Raw genomic sequence first — 17319 nt, 5'->3', positions numbered from 1 at the left:
GGAGCCATCTACGTGAAGGATCTAGGGCTCCTCATCCCAGTTCGCTCTTAGCCTAACTAGGAGAGATGCCGCACTGGCTGCCACCTCACGATGCTCGGACTCAACCGGCCTGGGAGCTCTGGGCTCGCTCAAACTAGGGGCCTTGTGCTCAACCGGCCTGGGGACTTCGGAGCTAAAAGTGCACTCCGCAACGAGATTTGCTAAGGCTTGTGCCTTAATAGCAGTTCGCGGCTTATATTGGAGGTCATACTCGCCGATCTCAATGGCCCACTTCGTTAGTCGACTAGAGACCTCAGGCTTGAGTAAGACTTGCCTTAGTGGTTTGTTGGTGAGGATGATAATAGTATGAGCCTAAAGTACGGGCGGAGCTTTCGGGTTGCAATGACCAGTGCATACACCAGTTTTTCTATCTCTAGATATCTCGTTTCTACTCCCTACAACACTTTACTAACATAGTAGATAGGTCGTTGGACCTGATCTACTTCCTTTATTAGCATCGAGATGACTACTTCATCACTCGCCGAGAGGTACAACTCTAAAACATCGCCCTCCTCGGGCCGGGTCAAGATCGGTACGCCAGCGAGGTACTTTTTGAGCTCGTCAAATGCAAGCTGAAAATCTTGAGTCTATTCAAACCCTTTGCTTTTAATTGCTTTAAAGAAAGGTAGGCAACAATCTGGCGACTTGGACATGAAGCGGCTTAGGGCAGCTATTCAACCATTCAGCCTCTGAACTTCCTTCATTTTCCGGGGTGGTCTCATATCCAGGATGGCCTTTATTTTGTCCGGGTTGGCCTCAATGCCGCGCCGGTTCACAATATACCCCAAGAATTTACCCGAGGTGACTCCAAAGACACACTTATTCGGGTTCAACTTCATATTGAATCTACGCAGGATTTCAAAAACTAAATTCAAGTCTTGTATTAGGTCACAAGAAAGCTGGGTTTTGACGACCATGTCGTCTACATAGCATTCTATCTTTTGGTCAATCAATGGCTCAAATAGTTTATTTACAAGTCTTTGGAAGGTTGCCCCAACATTTTTTAATCCAAAGGGCATGACCTTGTAACAGTACAGGCTGAGCTCGGTTATGAAGGCAGTTTTCTCTTCCTCAGCAAGGTCCATCCTGATCTGATTGTAGCCCAAGTAGGCGTCTAGAAAGCTCAACAACTCTTGCCCTGAGGTCGTGTCCACCAGGCGGTCGATTCTAGGGAGTGGGAAGCAGTCCTCTGGGCAAGCTCGATTCAGGTCGGTGTAGTCGACGCACATGTGCCATTTACCGTTAGTTTTTTTCACCAGAACGGGGTTGGCCACCCAGCTCGGGTAGTGGACTTTCCTGATAAAATCGGCTGCAAGGAGCTTCCCGACCTCCTCGTCGACTACCCTCCATCGCTCTGGGGCTAGGTTGTGCTTCTTCTATCTAATAGGCCTAACTACAGTTTAGATCGCAGGGGCTCCTTAATGGAAGCACTAATCTGAAGAGTTCGGGCTGGATCTTCCGCCGAGGCCGGAATGGAGACAGTCTCTTCTGTGGGCGCAGCTCGCTCCTCACTTTGCTCCATAGGTTGCTCCAACTCGAGGTCATCGGCCACCTTGGTTTTTCCCTTAAGGGCGGCAACGTAGAATTTGCGAGACTCAAGTTGGTCACCTCTCGCTACCCCGATGCCAAAGTTCATGGGGACCTTCATGGCCAAGTAGTAGGTGGACACCACAGCCCGTAAGGCATGGGTACTCGGCCGACCTACTATGGCATTATACGGGGAGGGGGTTGCGACCACCAAGAAGTCGTGGTTGAGCCTCACTATGCTAGGCCAGGTGCCAACTTTGACAGCTACTATTACCCTTCCCGAGGGCCGAACTTCCTCTCCGCTGAATCCTACTAGGGGAGTATTCGCGCGCTTTAGGTCGCACTCTTGAAGCTGGAGTTGGTTGAAGGTCACTTTGAAGAGGATGTCTACTGAGTTGCTCGAATCGACAAGGACGTGCCTAACTTCGAAGTCATTGATATTCATCTTTATGATGAGCGCATCATCATGGGGGTAGTGGACCCCTCATGTGTCATCCTCTGTGAAGAAGATGGGGTCTTTTGTCCTTGGTCGCTTCGGTGGGTTCCGCTCTTCCCTGCCGGTCTCGCGAGCTGATGCACAAGTTGCTGTTTGAGGTGTAGCCCGCCACAATCGAACCTCCGACTATGACATGGATGGTCCCCCGAACTGGTCTCTCTTCGGGGGGCTGTTCCGCTTGCCTGCTAGACTCGGGAGCTTCTCTACTTTGCTCCCCTTGTCTACCTGTTTTATTATTATTATTATTACTTTGTACAAAATTTCTAAAATATCCGCGGCAGATGAGTTCTTCTATCTCATCACGGAGATTTTTACAACTATTTGTATATATACATATTTGTATATATATTTTGCATACATATTTACATATATATATATATATATATATATACCCAGGCCCAAGCCCAACCTGAGTGCATCAAATAATAGTGTGGGCTGTGCTCGGGTTGAGAAAATCGGGCTTGACCTCAGGCTCAATCCAGGCTCGAGCCTTATGCGCAAGTTTTAGGGACGGACCTAGGTTGACCAGAAACCCGGCCCAACCCGGCCGACTTGCACCCCTACTAGAAACCACTAGCTAATCAATTACAACAAATGTAAACAATTAAAACTCAAAAATAAACGCCTCTAATTAGGATGATATTTGAATACAAGACAAGTTATTCAAGTGCAAGAATGAGCACAAAGAAATATGTGCTTAATGCACTTGAAAAGACTAATCATTCTTAGAGAAAATCAATGAAGTATAAACTAGTTTTTCAAGTTGTTTCTTCAAGGTTAAAACAGGGTTGCTCTCTTGCTAATGTTCTTTTTTCTCTTTTCTATAGTATATCTAAATTCACTTGCTTTAATTTTTCAGCTTAAACTCATACCTTTATAGAATGAATCAAGCTTAGAAATCCTGTGACCATTATAAATCCATTGGGAAGAGAATAACTCATTTTTTTGAAATGTTTAGAGCTTGTTTCCAACAAGATTAAAAGCCTATTGGAAGAGGAAATAGTTATTAAGCCTCGTTAGAAATTGGTAATAGTTCACTACTCTCTAGTAGCTGACTACTACGTGTTGATAGTCAACTAATAAGTGTATCAAGTTATTGATTGTTGGACACAGTTGCATACCCCTATTTCAATAGTCAACTATTGACCAAGTTCACTATGGCACTAGGCTCGGCACAAGTAGTCAACCACTACCTTGTGGATAGTTGAGTACTACGTGACACCAGTTTTGGCTGTCATAGGTAGTCGGTTGTTGCCTTATGGGATGTGTTAACTAATTACTATATCTTTTCCTTAGAAACTTCAAGTAGGTGACTCAAAACATCTAGGAGTCAAGTCCTTAGGCTTTCACACTTAGAATTTTTATATTTATGCTCATTATAAAGTTTAGGGAAAGCCTAATCATTTCACTTTTGGTATTTAAGGTCTTGGTTACACCAATGTCAGACAATTAAACCCATTTTGTTGCATTCTTGTAAATAATTACATCAGGTTCTAAAAGAAATAAATACAAGTTAGAAGCATTGGAACTTGTATTTATTGTTAGAGAGTAAAGTCTAGGAAAATGATTGGATCAAGTCCACTACTCATTATAAAGTCTACTAGTGGGGACCCATGTGATGCATAGGATTTGTTAAGCAAAACACCCCCTATAATTTTATGGATTCACTAAAAGCTATCCTATAGTTTGTATTTTACTAAAATACCACTTATAATTTGCAATGGATTTAATCAATCTTCCATTAGATGACAGTGGAAATTAATAGTGTTGACCCTAATGTTCATTTAAATAAATTTAAGGTCCGTTCGGTTCGCAATCGGAATCGAAATCAAAATCCTCCAAAATCAGAATCAAAATGGCCCATTCCCATAGTCTGTTTGGTTCAAATAGGAATGAGAATGGTAATTGAAATCAGCAAGAATGGGATTTCATTCCCAATGGAGGGGCAAGGAATGGCCATTCCCTCAAATGGGGGAATGCCATTCCAGCAGGAATGAGAAGAATGGGATTCCGGTTCCATCCAACCAAACAGTCAGAATCAGAATAGCTCATTCCGATTCCGATTCCAGACCCGTATTCCCACGAACCAAACGGGGTCTTAATCAAAAGAAAATAAAAATAAAAGAGCATTTTTTCCCCTAATAAGACACAAACAACCACTCTATTGGCTATATTTGGTCAATTTTGTTTCCTGTACAAAAAGTGTTAAGGGTATTTTTGGAATAAAAAATCATGGGCCTAATGGAAAAACAAACACTCCTTAATGAAAGGTTGATTATATAAATAAGTTATAAAATATATGGGATATTTTAGTAACATGAAAACTATAGGGTAGGTTTAAGTAAATATGTAAAACTATAAGGTATCTTCTAGTAAATGACCATAATAAAAGCACATAAGAGTATGCAATTATTTTATATTTTCAATTTTTTAAATAATTAATAATTATTCATATTTTATATACTACTTTTAATAAATTTTTTATAATACAAAAATAAAAATAATTAATTTCAGTTAGGTTTATTCATCAAATTGATGAAACTTACTAACCTGATTAACTCGACCCAAGTTGGTTCTTTTTCTAGTATTTTAGGTGGCTTTGGTTAAAAAATTTCCCAACTTGACCAAGTTGGATTAGTTTCACTTTGGCCATTTGTAAACTGACCAAAATCGAATGACCTGACCATTGATATATATTAATATTTTTTATTTTAAATATAATTTTTGATATGGAAAAGTGAAAAATTTTCCATATTTCTTAGTCTAAAATGTTTTATATCATAAATTTAATTTTTAATAATTGCACTGTAATTTTATAAATTAAAATTAAACTTTTAAGTTTAACTATTTTGAATCGACTGACCAAACCAAAAAATTGACCCAAACCGATACAACCTGAGTGGGTTGATTTTCAGAAATGGTCAGTCTGTTTCAACTGACCAACTCCCCAACCTAACCAGGTTAATTTGCTTGGTCAAACAACCTACGGCTGAACCAAACCAACTCATGAACACTCATAATTTTAACTAAATTAATAGTCTCATCTTTGATAAATAATAATAGTTTAATCTCCAATAATTATTGAAACTTTATTGTGAAAATACACAATTATTGAAAATATATGGATAATAAAAAAATATAATAATTACAAAAGTACAATAAGTACTAAAAATATATTAAATTAGTTAATAAATAGTATAATCTCAAATAATAGATTAATCTCTAATAAATATTAATCAATAAGTTATCACAAAAATACAATAAACACAATAAGTACAATAAACAAAATTTAAAATTTTCAATAATAGTAGTTTAATCTCCAATAATTATTGAAAGTTTTATGTTAAATAACAAAACAAAAATAAATTTAGATATAATTTTTGAAAATACAACTATCACAAAAAACAATAAATAATTACCAAAATGCAATAAATATTAATACAAGTATATACAATTATATAATAAATATATTCATACTTTAAAATTATTTTTAAAATAATTATTAATATTTATGAAAGTTATTTTCCTGAATTATTAATTGATATAGGTGAAATTAGTTATTTACAATATTATGTAAAAATATTAAATTATTATTAAAGTTATTTCATTATTAATTTTATAAAATATTAAATTATTAATTTCAATACTATGTTATAATTATTTTTCTACTTTTCAGATTTTTTTTTAAATTTATTACATAATTTCTTTATTTTAGATAATTTAAAATGTAGCTATATTAAATATTTTGTTATTTAAAATATTTAATTATTTAAATACTTAAATATTATGTAAAATATTTAAATTTTAAAATATTAATTAATTATTGAACTTAATAATCCATAAAATTATAATTTATACTGTTATTACATGATTTCATTATTAATTTGGTAAGATATTAAATTATGATTAATTTCAATATCAAGTTATAATTATTTTTCTACTTCAAAAAAATTATTTAAATTTATTACATAATTTAGTTATTTTAAATATTTAAAATCTTGTTATGTTAAATATTTAGTTATTTAAATATTTAAATAATATGTAAAATATATAAAATTCTTTGTTATTTATTGGATTTAATAATTCATAAAATTATACTTTATACTATTAATACTTAATTTCATTATTAATTTTGTATGGTATTAAATTATCATTAATTTCAACATTATGTTATAATTGTTTTTCTACTTTTAAGTAATTTTTTAAATGTATTACATATTTTCGTAATTTTAACTATTTAAAATCTAGTTATGTTAAATACTTTGTTATTTAAATATTTAAATAATATGTAAAATTTTTAAAATTTTTTATTTGAATTATATTTATTTAAAGCTATTACATATTATTAAATATTTTTATATAATTATTTAGATGTTTATAATATTTTATATTTAATATATTTATTTACTGAAACATTTAAATAAGATTTTTATTTTTTAATGTTAGATTTTTATTATTTGAATAACATTTAAATTGATAATCTGAAAAAATAGAATTTAAATTGTTAGTACATAATTTTGTGTTATATTTTGTAAAAATATAAAATTACTTTTTATGTTTTTAATAAATATTTTAAAGTTATTATATAATTTTTTTAGAATATTCAAATAATTCTTAATTTTTTTTTAATCCAAACTTTCTTTAGATAGATATAGATAAAAAGTGGGGGAGAGGAAAAATAGGAATTAGAGATAATTTAGAAGATAAATAGGAATTAGAGATAATTTAGGAGAAAATGGGGGATAATGGGGGAGGCAGTTTAGGTGAAATTTTAGGAGAAGTGATTATTTAGTTTATTAGGAAATTCCATCTCATTGGTTGTTTCAAAAATGACATGGAATTAAAAAATAAAAAAAATTCAAAAAAAGGAAAAAGTTTCTAGACTTCCTTGTTTATATATATATATATATATATATATATGGAAAGCCTAGCCATTTACCCATTAATTTCTAAGATCTTGGTTAAACCAAGGTCAATCAATTAAGCCCATTTTGTGGCATCCTTGAAAATGATTATATCAAGTACTAAAAGAAATAATTATAAGTTGGAAGCATTGGAAGTCTGGAACTTGATGCCTTCTTTCTTCTTCTTCTTCTTCTTGATAGCTCTTTTCAAGTAGGTGACTCCAAACATCTAGGAGTCAATTCCTTAGTTCTCCAAATTTACAATTTTTACATTTATGCTCATTATAAAGTCTAGGGAAAGCCTAGCCATTTAACCATTGGTCTCTAAGGTCTTGGTTAAACCAAGGTTAGGAAATTAATCCCATTTTGTGGTATTCTTGCAAAAGATTACATTAAGTCCTAAAAGAAATATATACAAGCTGGAAGAACTAGAACTTGATGCTTTCTTCTTTCTCTTTTTCTTATTCTCGGTAGCTCTTTTCTTTATTGGAGAGTAATTGGTCCATCATTTGACACAACTACTCTCTCAGAGCTAATCAACAATTTTTGCTCAATTGATAAGAACCACTTGTCATAGTGATGTGTGGCTCATTGTGACACTAGCAAGTGCACTAGCCGTTCAAGTAATAAAGTAGAGAGTGAAGTATCGTTCCCACGAGGATTTAGGAAACAATTACCAATACTAAATTGAGCACTTCTTATCTGATCAACAAATAAATCAAAACTCTAATGAAAGCTAAGAAATCCTAAATTAAAATCTATCTAAATCATTGGCCCAATTGCCTTCAAATCAGGTTAGAAGAGTAAACAGTAAATGTCAATCTCAGAATTCAGCAATCTATCAATTTGGATCATTCGAATAAATCATGATTGAGCCTTGGTTTGGTGAAACCCCAAGGTCATGAACAGCCTTTCTCAAGCGCATGTTCATCCTATGCATGAGTGACGGTTCTTCTATCTCTAGCAAGAATCTAATCCCCATGCATGCATTTCTTCAAACACTTCTAAGGCATCAATTCAAATCTGAATTGATCACCAACTGAATTGTGCAAGTTATCTCTAACCTTGCACTCAATTCAGTTCTTGAATAGTAGATCTGAATTCCTAGAGTCTCTCTCAAGCACTCTAGGAATTCCAAGCTGTAGATTAATTCGCCCAATCTGAAAATTGCAGATCTGAATTCTCTTTCAAGCAATTCAGATCTTGCAATCTCAGATCTGAGAATTCAGATCTGAGTTTTGAAGGTTAGTTGGCCGAATTAATCTACAATCACACCCTTATTCAAGAAACTTCAAGTACAATGCATGACCATTTGAATGAATCAAAAAGAATTAGATTGCTGAACTGAAATTTTACAAGCTGAAATACATCAAGGAAGAATGGAAACAAGGAGAAAGAAGAAAGAAAATATAACAAAGAAACTGAATTCAAATCAAAAGAGAATGAAACTACAAATGATTTATTACAAAAGATCTTTGAATCCCAAACCCTCAAATTCGAACTCACCTTCTCTTCTAGCTTGCTTGTCTTGAACTTCCTTCAGCCTTTCTTCTTCTTCTTCCTTGCGCCTAGCCTTCTTCTCTTCTCTTCTCTCAAGGTGGCCGAACCTCTAAGAGTGGGAGAGCCTTCCTCTCAAGCAATTGAACAACTTTCTCCCCTCCTAGAGGCCTCCTTATATAGTTTTTCAAGGGGGCTCTTGCCCCTTCTTGAAGCCTCTAGAATGGGGTGTATTACACCCCTCATGAACCTTCTAGAGTGCTCCCTCCTTCTCTTCAAGAAACTCCTAGAAGTTGCCGCCCCTAGCTCCCTTTGGGCTGCTATTTGGGCTACAATTTAGCTTGCTTTTGAGCTCATGTGGGCTACACTCTAGGCTGTTATTTGGGCTAAAAATGGGCTGGGCCGAAATTTCCTTCTTGCTAGGCTTCTTCCCTTGGATTTTCCAAAGAGTTTCACTTGCTCTTCTTGGGCCGAATGAAATTCTCTTGCTCTCATGGCTGGGCCGGGCTGATCTTGATAAATTTTGGGTTTTCTTTTCTTGCTTTTGCCTTCTTTTTGTTGATTTGGCTCCCCTGAAATCTTTCTTGCAATCAAGATAAAATAGAGCAAAATTTAATTAAACCATCATAAAATTTCATGCAAAAACCTCATAAAATATAGATAAATTGTAGGTTCATCAAATACCCCCACACTTAAGTTTTTGCTTGTCCTCAAGCAAAGACATCAGCCATAAACTTAACATTCCCCCCTTCTGTTCTCACCATTTACCTGGTGAACTTTTTAAGATAGAAATGCATTAAGTAGTCGGGGAACTTTTGTAAGTGCTCAACTCTTATTCTTGTAAATTACCATTTAAGATATGTATCAGATCCGAGGAAAGGAGAATATGAATTTCATCATAGTCTAGCCTTCACTCCTAATTCATATATAAATCAGCTCCTTAATTGTCAAGGTTAATAATCAAATTTCACTAAGTTTCACATCTGTAACTAAATCTCAATGAGAGTTCAACTTTAGAGTGCCCCTTTGAACCTCGGTTGTCACCACAATTACTTATTTCTAAGGGTGAGTGCATCTTATGCTCCATCTCACCCTTTTTTTTTTTTTTTTTTTCGGTGTGAGTGCATTTTATGCTCCATCTCACACTTTTCTCTCTCTTTTACTTTTCTCTTTTTTTTTTTTTTTTTTTTTTTTTTTTTTTTTTTTTTTTTTGGTGTGAGTGCATCTTATGCTCCATCTCACACTGGTCACTTACTTGAGGTAGGACTCATGTTCTAAGCTGCTAGTTTTACTATTCAGCTCAAAATAGCGGAGTCAATTTGGGCTTTTGTCCTTCTTTGCAATTATTGAACCTCAAGAATCAGCACTTCAGATGTGCACTAGCTCTCTTGACCATTAACCATGAAATCAAGGGCTTCCATACACATGAAGATAGTTAGGGCTAGTCATGCTGAAAAGCATATTCAGCTCCCCTTTTCTCATGCATAAATCAAATTGGGTCATTCACAAGAATAAAAACTTAACAAGTACATCAGTCTCCCTCAACTCATTGAATTCCTTCTTAAAAAAAATCATCAAATAAATAGTAATGAACTTGAGGGGTTCCAGTCTTTTTTGGTTATGTCATTGCCTGCATATGTGTGTTGGGGTGAATGAGGTGCATGGTTTCAACCCCCATACCCTAGCCTCGGGCTCACTCCCCCACACTTAAGATGAACATTGTCCTCAATGTTCGTAGTGTTAGGGAGTCACACTTGCTAGAGCAAACTGAAGAAAAGAAAATGATGAACTGAGTCCTTAAAGAATTGGAATTTTGAGAAAAAGATCTTTATTTTACTAACTAATATTCTAAAACGATAAATGACAAAAAGATTCCTTAACTTGTTCATGAGCAAGCATAAGAGATTATTGGTTATCTAGATAAACAGTGGATGGAGGGGGTACAGTACTGCCCATTAAATATGGTTTCAGGCGCTGACCATTTACTTTAAACGTGCCCTGAACCGGATGGGTGAGTTCTATAGCCCCATGGGGAAAAACCTGTGAAATGGTAAAGGGTCCAGACCACCTGGATCTCAGCTTACCTGGAAACAAGCGGAGACGGGAATTATATAACAATACCTGTTGGCCTACATAAAAGTCCCGTCTCAGCAAGTTCTTATCATGCCAGTTTTTTATTCTTTCTTTATAAACTTTGGCATTCTCATAGGTGGTAAGTCTGAATTCATCCAATTCATTCAATTGCAACCACCTTTTAGCCCCTGTGGCCTGAATGTCAAAATTTAAGAATTTAAGAGCCCAATAGGCCTTGTGTTCCAATTCAACTGGTAAATGGCATGCTTTACCAAAGACCAATCTGTAGGGGGACATGCCAATGGGTGTCTTAAATGCAGTTCTGTATGCCCATAATGCATCATCTAATTTGATGGACCAATCTTTTCTGGCGGATGCTACGGTCTTTTCCAGAATTCTTTTGAGTTCCCTGTTAGCCAACTCCACTTGGCCACTGGTTTGAGGGTGATAAGGGGTAGCTAATTTATGTGTAATTCCATATTTCTGCATTAACCTCTCAAATTGGCTATTGCAGAAGTGAGTTCCCCTATCACTAATTATAGCTCACGGAGTGCCAAATCGGGAGAATAGCTTCTTTAGGAAGTGTACCACCCTTCTTGAGTCATTTGTGGGTAAAGCCATGGCTTCTACCCATTTGGTTACATAGTCAACTGCAACGAGGATGTACTTATTCCCAAAAGAATTCGGGAAAGGTCCCATGAAATCTATACCCCAAACATCAAAGATTTCACAGATTAAAATATTGGAAAGGGGCATTTCATTCCGTCGGGAAATGTTTTCCGATCTTTGGCATTTGTCACATGTGGACACATACCGATGGGCATCTTTGAAGAGTGTGGGCCAATAAAAACCTGATTGCAAAACCTTGGTTGCAGTGCGACTAGCTCCAAAATGACCTCCTGCTTCTTTATCATGGCAAAATTGGAGTACCGACTCCATCTCCTCCTCGGGGACACATCTCCTTATGATCTGATCTGCACACAATTTATACAAAAAGGGTTCCTCCCACAGATAGTATTTTACATCAGAAAAGAATTTCTTTTTCTGTTGATATGAAAGGTTAGGAGGAAGGACTTGTGCAGCTAGATAATTAGCAAAATCAGCATACCAAGGATATGAGTATTTCTGTATTGAGTACAACTGCTCATCCGGAAATTCTTCTCGAATGTTGCTGGTTATCTCCTCTTTTGAGCTTACCGTGTCCAACCGGGAGAGATGGTCAGCAGCCAGGTTTGCAGCACCCTTCAGGTCTCTAATCTCAATGTCAAACTCTTGCAATAAAAGGATCCACCTGATCAGTCTTGGTTTTGAGTTTTGCTTGGTAAGCAAGTGCCTTAATGCCGAGTGATTTGTGTGGACAACAACCTTGGATAATATCAGATATGAACGAAACTTATCAAGTGCAAATATTACTGCTAGCAGCTCCTTTTCTTTGGTGGTGTAATTGAGTTGGGGTCCAGTCAAGGTTCTGCTAGCATAGTAAATTGGCTGAAAATGTTTGTTCATTCTTTGTCCTAAAACAGCTCCTATAGCAAAATCACTCGCATCACACATCAATTCAAATGGGAGGGTCCAATCTGGTGCTACCATGATAGGTGCATGGATCAATTTGTCTTTCAAGATGTTGAAAGCATGAAGGCATTCAGTTGAAAATTCAAAAGGCACTTCTTTCTGAAGCAAGGTAGATAATGGCTTGGAAATTTTTGAGAAATCTTTAATAAACCTTCTATAGAATCCGACATGTCCTAAGAAACTTCTCAAAGAACGAACAGATGTTGGGGTTGGCAATTTTTCAATTGCCTCCACCTTGGCCTTGTCGACTTCTATACCTCTTTGAGAGATCTTGTGTCCAATCACTATGCCTTCTTGCACCATAAAATGACATTTCTCCCAATTCAACACAAGATGTGTTTCTTTACATCTAGTAAGCACCTGTTCCAGATTATTCAAACATGCATCAAACGAAGAGCCAAAAACTGAAAAATCATCCATGAAGATCTCAATAAATTTTTCAACCATATCAGAAAATATAGACATCATACATCGCTGAAAGGTTGCTGGGGCATTGCATAACCCAAAGGGCATCCTTCGATATGCAAAGGTTCCATATGGGCAAGTAAAAGTGGTCTTTTCTTGATCTTCTGGTGCAATTGGTATCTGGTTATACCCTGAATATCCATCCAAGAAACAATAATACTCATGCCCGGCTAGCCTCTCCAACACTTGATCCATAAATGGGAGAGGGAAATGGTCCTTCCGGGTGGCTTCATTTAATTTTCTATAGTCAATACACACACGCCATCCGGTAATGGTTCTAGTAGGGATGAGTTCATTTTTCTCATTTGGAACAACAGTCGTACCCCCTTTTTTCGGCACAACTTGCATAGGGCTTACCCAAGAACTATCAGAAATAGGATAAATGATCCCAGCATCTAACAACTTAATTATTTCAGCCTTTACCACTTCTTTCATGTTGGGGTTCAGGCGCCTTTGGGGCTGAACGGAAGGCTTGCTGTCCTCTTCCATCAAAATTCTGTGAGTGCAGATTGATGGATTAATGCCTTTGATATCTTCTACCTTCCAAGCTATAGCATTTTTGTGTTCCCGCAGCACTCTTAATAATTTTTCTCTTTGTAAGGGATTCAGCGCTGCGGAAATTATCACGGGGAGATCTGATGGTTCCTCAAGGAAAGCATACTCTAAATGGGATGGTAATTGCTTCAGTTCAAGGGTGGGGGGTTCTTGGGGTGATGGCTTACCTGATGGTCCGGGCAATTTGCCTAAGTTCTCTAATTTAAGAAACCCCTTTCCCTTGAATTGAGGCTTATCATTCAGGTATGCTATCATGAGGTTTATTTTTTCATTTTCTGCTTCTTCAAGTTCTCCCTGCTGGAGGCAGAGTTCAAGAGGATCAATTATTCTACTTACCTGGAAGCATTCATCAATTGTCAATTCAATGGCATCAATCATAAAACAAGAATCATCACTAGAGGGTGCATGTTTCATAGCATCAGACATTTTAAAAATTATCTCCTCATCTTGTATCCTAAGGCTGAGTTGTCCTTGTTGGACATCAATCATTGCTTTCCCGGTAACCAGGAAAGGTCTCCCTAGGATAAGCGGGACCTCCACATCTTCTTGCATGTCTAACACAATGAAATCAACTGGAAAAATGAATTTGTCAACTTTAACTAACACATCTTCTATGATCCCCCTAGGATGTCTAATGGATCTATCAGCCAATTGTAATGCCACTCTAGTGGGTTGGGGTTCATTCAACCCCAATTTCTTGAAGATAGAATATGGCATTAAATTGATGCTAGCTCCCAGGTCACATAAAGCTTTTTCAATTTTTAAACTGCCAATGGTACAAGGAATAGTGAAACTCCCTGGATCTTTGAGTTTCTGAGGCAGCTTGTTCAGAAGGATAGCAAAACATTCCTCATTTAATGCAACTGTAGCCACATCTCCCAGTTTCCTTTTGTTTGCCAATAATTCCTTCAAAAACCTTGCATAGTGTGGCATCTGGGCTAAAGCATCAGCAAAAGGAATATTAATATGTAAACTTTTAAATATTTCAAGAAACTTACCAAATTCCTTCTCCAATTTTTGTTGCTTCAGCCTGTTAGGGAATGGAACTTGTGGTTGTTGGTGCATCCCTTGTTGTGCTTCTGGTTGTTCCGTCTTCTGTTGTCTGGTCCCAAGGCTTGTTTCTGCCTTGGGTTCAGCCAAATTCTTCTTTTCTACCTCAGGCAACTCTTTTCCACTTCTTAAGGTAATAGCTTGCACCTGCTCTCGTGGATTCACTTCAGTGTTGCTTGGAAGAGTTCCCGACAGTCTGGAAGAGATTAATTGTGCCAATTGCCCCACTTGGTTTTCCAGGTTTTTGATTGAGGCTTCCTGGTTCTGGAACCTAGTTTCTGCACCTGCTATAAATTTTGTCATCAGTTCCTCCAAATTGGATTTTGGTTCAGGCTGATGATAAGTCTGGTGGAACGGCTTGGAAATATGCTGATTTGGCCAGGACTGGTTTGAATGTCCCCTCCATCCTGGATGAAAAGTATGGTGACTCTGGTAACCCTGCTGTCTTGACGAATTGCTAACATAGTCAACTTGTTCAGTAGATGGTCTGAACTGATTGCCAACTTGGCAGTCTGTACTGATGTGGCCTCCCCCACACAATTCACAATTAAGAGGCTGCACATGCATGGCAGCTATCTGCATTTCATCTATTTTTTTACTGAGTGCTCCTATTTGTGCAGATAGTGCTGTATAAGTGTCAACATTATGCAAGCCTTGCTGCTTCCTAGTTTGAGTTCTTTCCGAATGCCATTGATAATTGTTGGCTGCCATTTCCTCAATAAGTGCATGGGCAACCTCAGGAGTTTTATTATTTATGGATCCTCCGGCTGCAGCATCTAATATGGTCTTATTTGAGTCAGTAAGACCATTATAGAAAGTCTGCACTTGCAACCAAATGGGGAGGCCATGGTGAGGAACTCTCCTTAACAGCTCCTTGTAACGTTCCCATGACTCATATAAAGATTCCCCCTCTTGCTGGAAAAAAGTAGTGATGTCATTCCTCATTTTAGCAGTTTTAGAAGGGGGAAAATATTTAGAGAGAAAACGGCTGGCCATTTCGTCCCATGTGGCTATAGATCCTGCCAGTAATGAGTTCAACCAAGCGTTGGCTTTATCCTTCAAAGAAAATGGGAATAACCTCAGCCGGATGGCATCATCACTTACCCCATTGTGTTTGAAGGTGTCACAGATTTCCAAGAAGTTAGCAATATGGGCATTCGGATCCTCATGGGCCATACCACAAAACTGAACCGTATTTTGTATCATTTGGATTATGGCCGGTTTAATTTCGAAATTATTGGCAGCAATAGTTGGCCTGATAATGCTGGAGACAGTCCCGGTGAGGGTGGGCTTGGCATAATCCATCATAGTTCTTTGTTCAGCCATTTCTTGTGCTTCTTGTCTGACTTGCTTAGCAGCTCTCAAACGGACACGGAGAGTCCGTTCAATCTCCGGGTCGTAAAGGATCTCTTCCAGTTCAGGTCTGCTTGTCATAAACTGTAAAAGTCAAAGCAATAAAAATGTCAATATTCACAAAAGAAAATAAATAACTAATCCTATCACACTGAAAATGTAAAGTGAATTATTGGAATACAAAACCTACATCCTATCATGAATAAATGAAGCCGATTATACTAAAAGCAGATTTAAACCAATCATCTTATTCAATGTTCCTTTATCTACATCCATCGATTGCAACATCTGAATTCAGACCCAATTTAGATCTGAGTTCAGATCTATAAGTCTTTGGTATTGTTAGTCTAGAGAAATTAATAAATAATAATTCAGATCTGAGCTGGATATCTCATACACACTCATTGGTATACACTACAATATACATTCATTAAGGTTGGAATCAATTCTGTGATGCATTTAGGGCTGAAATCAGATCTGATCTGAAAAAAAAAAAATTAAAAGGATCTGAAATAAACTAAAACCAGTCCTGAGTTAGGCTTGGGTTAAAGATTTTAAACTCTACAATTGAAGCTCAAACCTGTATAGCTGATGCATATCAAACACTTGCTAAGACCTGAAATTTGGGTCTGCAATGTTTGGTATTGCAAGCTATTCGGTCCATACAACTTTTGTAGAAATCTGAAATCAGGTCTGCTAACTGTTGCACTATAGCAGCCCTGCTACAGATCTGAATGCTAATAGAAATACTTGGAAAGTGCTAATTTTTCTTAAATATCTGAGGCATAACAATTATTCAATCCAAACATACACCTCCTTAGCTAATGTAGCTCGGTTACAAGTGGGTAAAGCCAAGAATTCAGTCCACCCAGAATTCATAGTATGCTCTGTACCAGTTCAGTCCTCACATCATATCAACTGCATTTCAGATTTGAATTTCTCTCATTCTTTGCTATCCATTCACCCTTGAGGCAGGTTGGATGTATCATAGGGTGGATTGGGGTAGTGATGGCACCCAATTCACCTCAAACTTGCATCGGTTCAGATCTGAGTTCAGAGGAATTCAGATCTGAACTGAGCAGATCTGTAACAGCAGAATTCAGATCTGAACTCAAGTCTGAGTTTGGATCTGAATTCTCAATTGCCTTACCTTCAGTTATTGCTACCAAATTGTTTTTGGGGAATAGCAGAAGTGCCCTAGGGTGAATTGGGGTGGTGATGACACCCAATTCCCCTCAAAATTTCATCAGTTCAGGTCTGAGTTCAAAGGAACTCAGATCTGAACTGTTGCAGATCTGCAATAGCAGAATTCAGATCTGAACTCAGATCTGAGTTCTGATCCGAATTCTCAATTGCTCCTCTGGTTGTTCAAAAGATCTCCCCTTTTTTTTTCATTTGTTTTTTTTCTTTTTGTAATGAAAGAAAAGAATAATAAAATCTGAAACACAAGCAATTCTTTTCGGCTGAGTGCTGCAGATCTGAAATCTGCTGATCTGAGTGCCGAATGCAACTCAGATCTGCAACACTCATGTTTATGTGAATTTTTTCTTTCTTTTTTTTTTCTTTTTGAAGGGAACAACATCAAGATTGAATAGAAATCAAATATGCCTTTATTAAAATGAAACTAAAACCAGAAAAAGAAAGTAATCTACTTAAGAAAGAAGAAACATAACTACAGTAGTACAGCAGTTGCAGTCCAAGCTGAAATGAAAAAGTTAGCAAATTAACCCAACTATGAATGCAATGCTGAATGAGATCAGATTAAGAATGTTCAATCTTTCCTAATAT

General features: G+C 36.8%; 1 non-coding gene across 1 annotated transcript; it reads left to right on the top strand.

The window, feature by feature from the left end:
* Positions 1-15019: 15019 nt before the first annotated feature.
* LOC148843731 (small nucleolar RNA R71) lies at positions 15020-15126 on the top strand. Its single transcript, XR_016103903.1, has one exon. It is a non-coding gene; the product is annotated as a small nucleolar RNA R71 (small nucleolar RNA).
* Positions 15127-17319: the final 2193 nt, after the last annotated feature.

This window comes from Nelumbo lutea, chromosome 8 (genome assembly GCF_056320005.1).
Source record: "Nelumbo lutea isolate HS-2025 chromosome 8, American lotus-T2T, whole genome shotgun sequence".
In the NCBI taxonomy this organism is placed as follows: domain Eukaryota; kingdom Viridiplantae; phylum Streptophyta; class Magnoliopsida; order Proteales; family Nelumbonaceae; genus Nelumbo; species Nelumbo lutea.
This window is presented reverse-complemented; position numbering and strand designations above follow the sequence as displayed.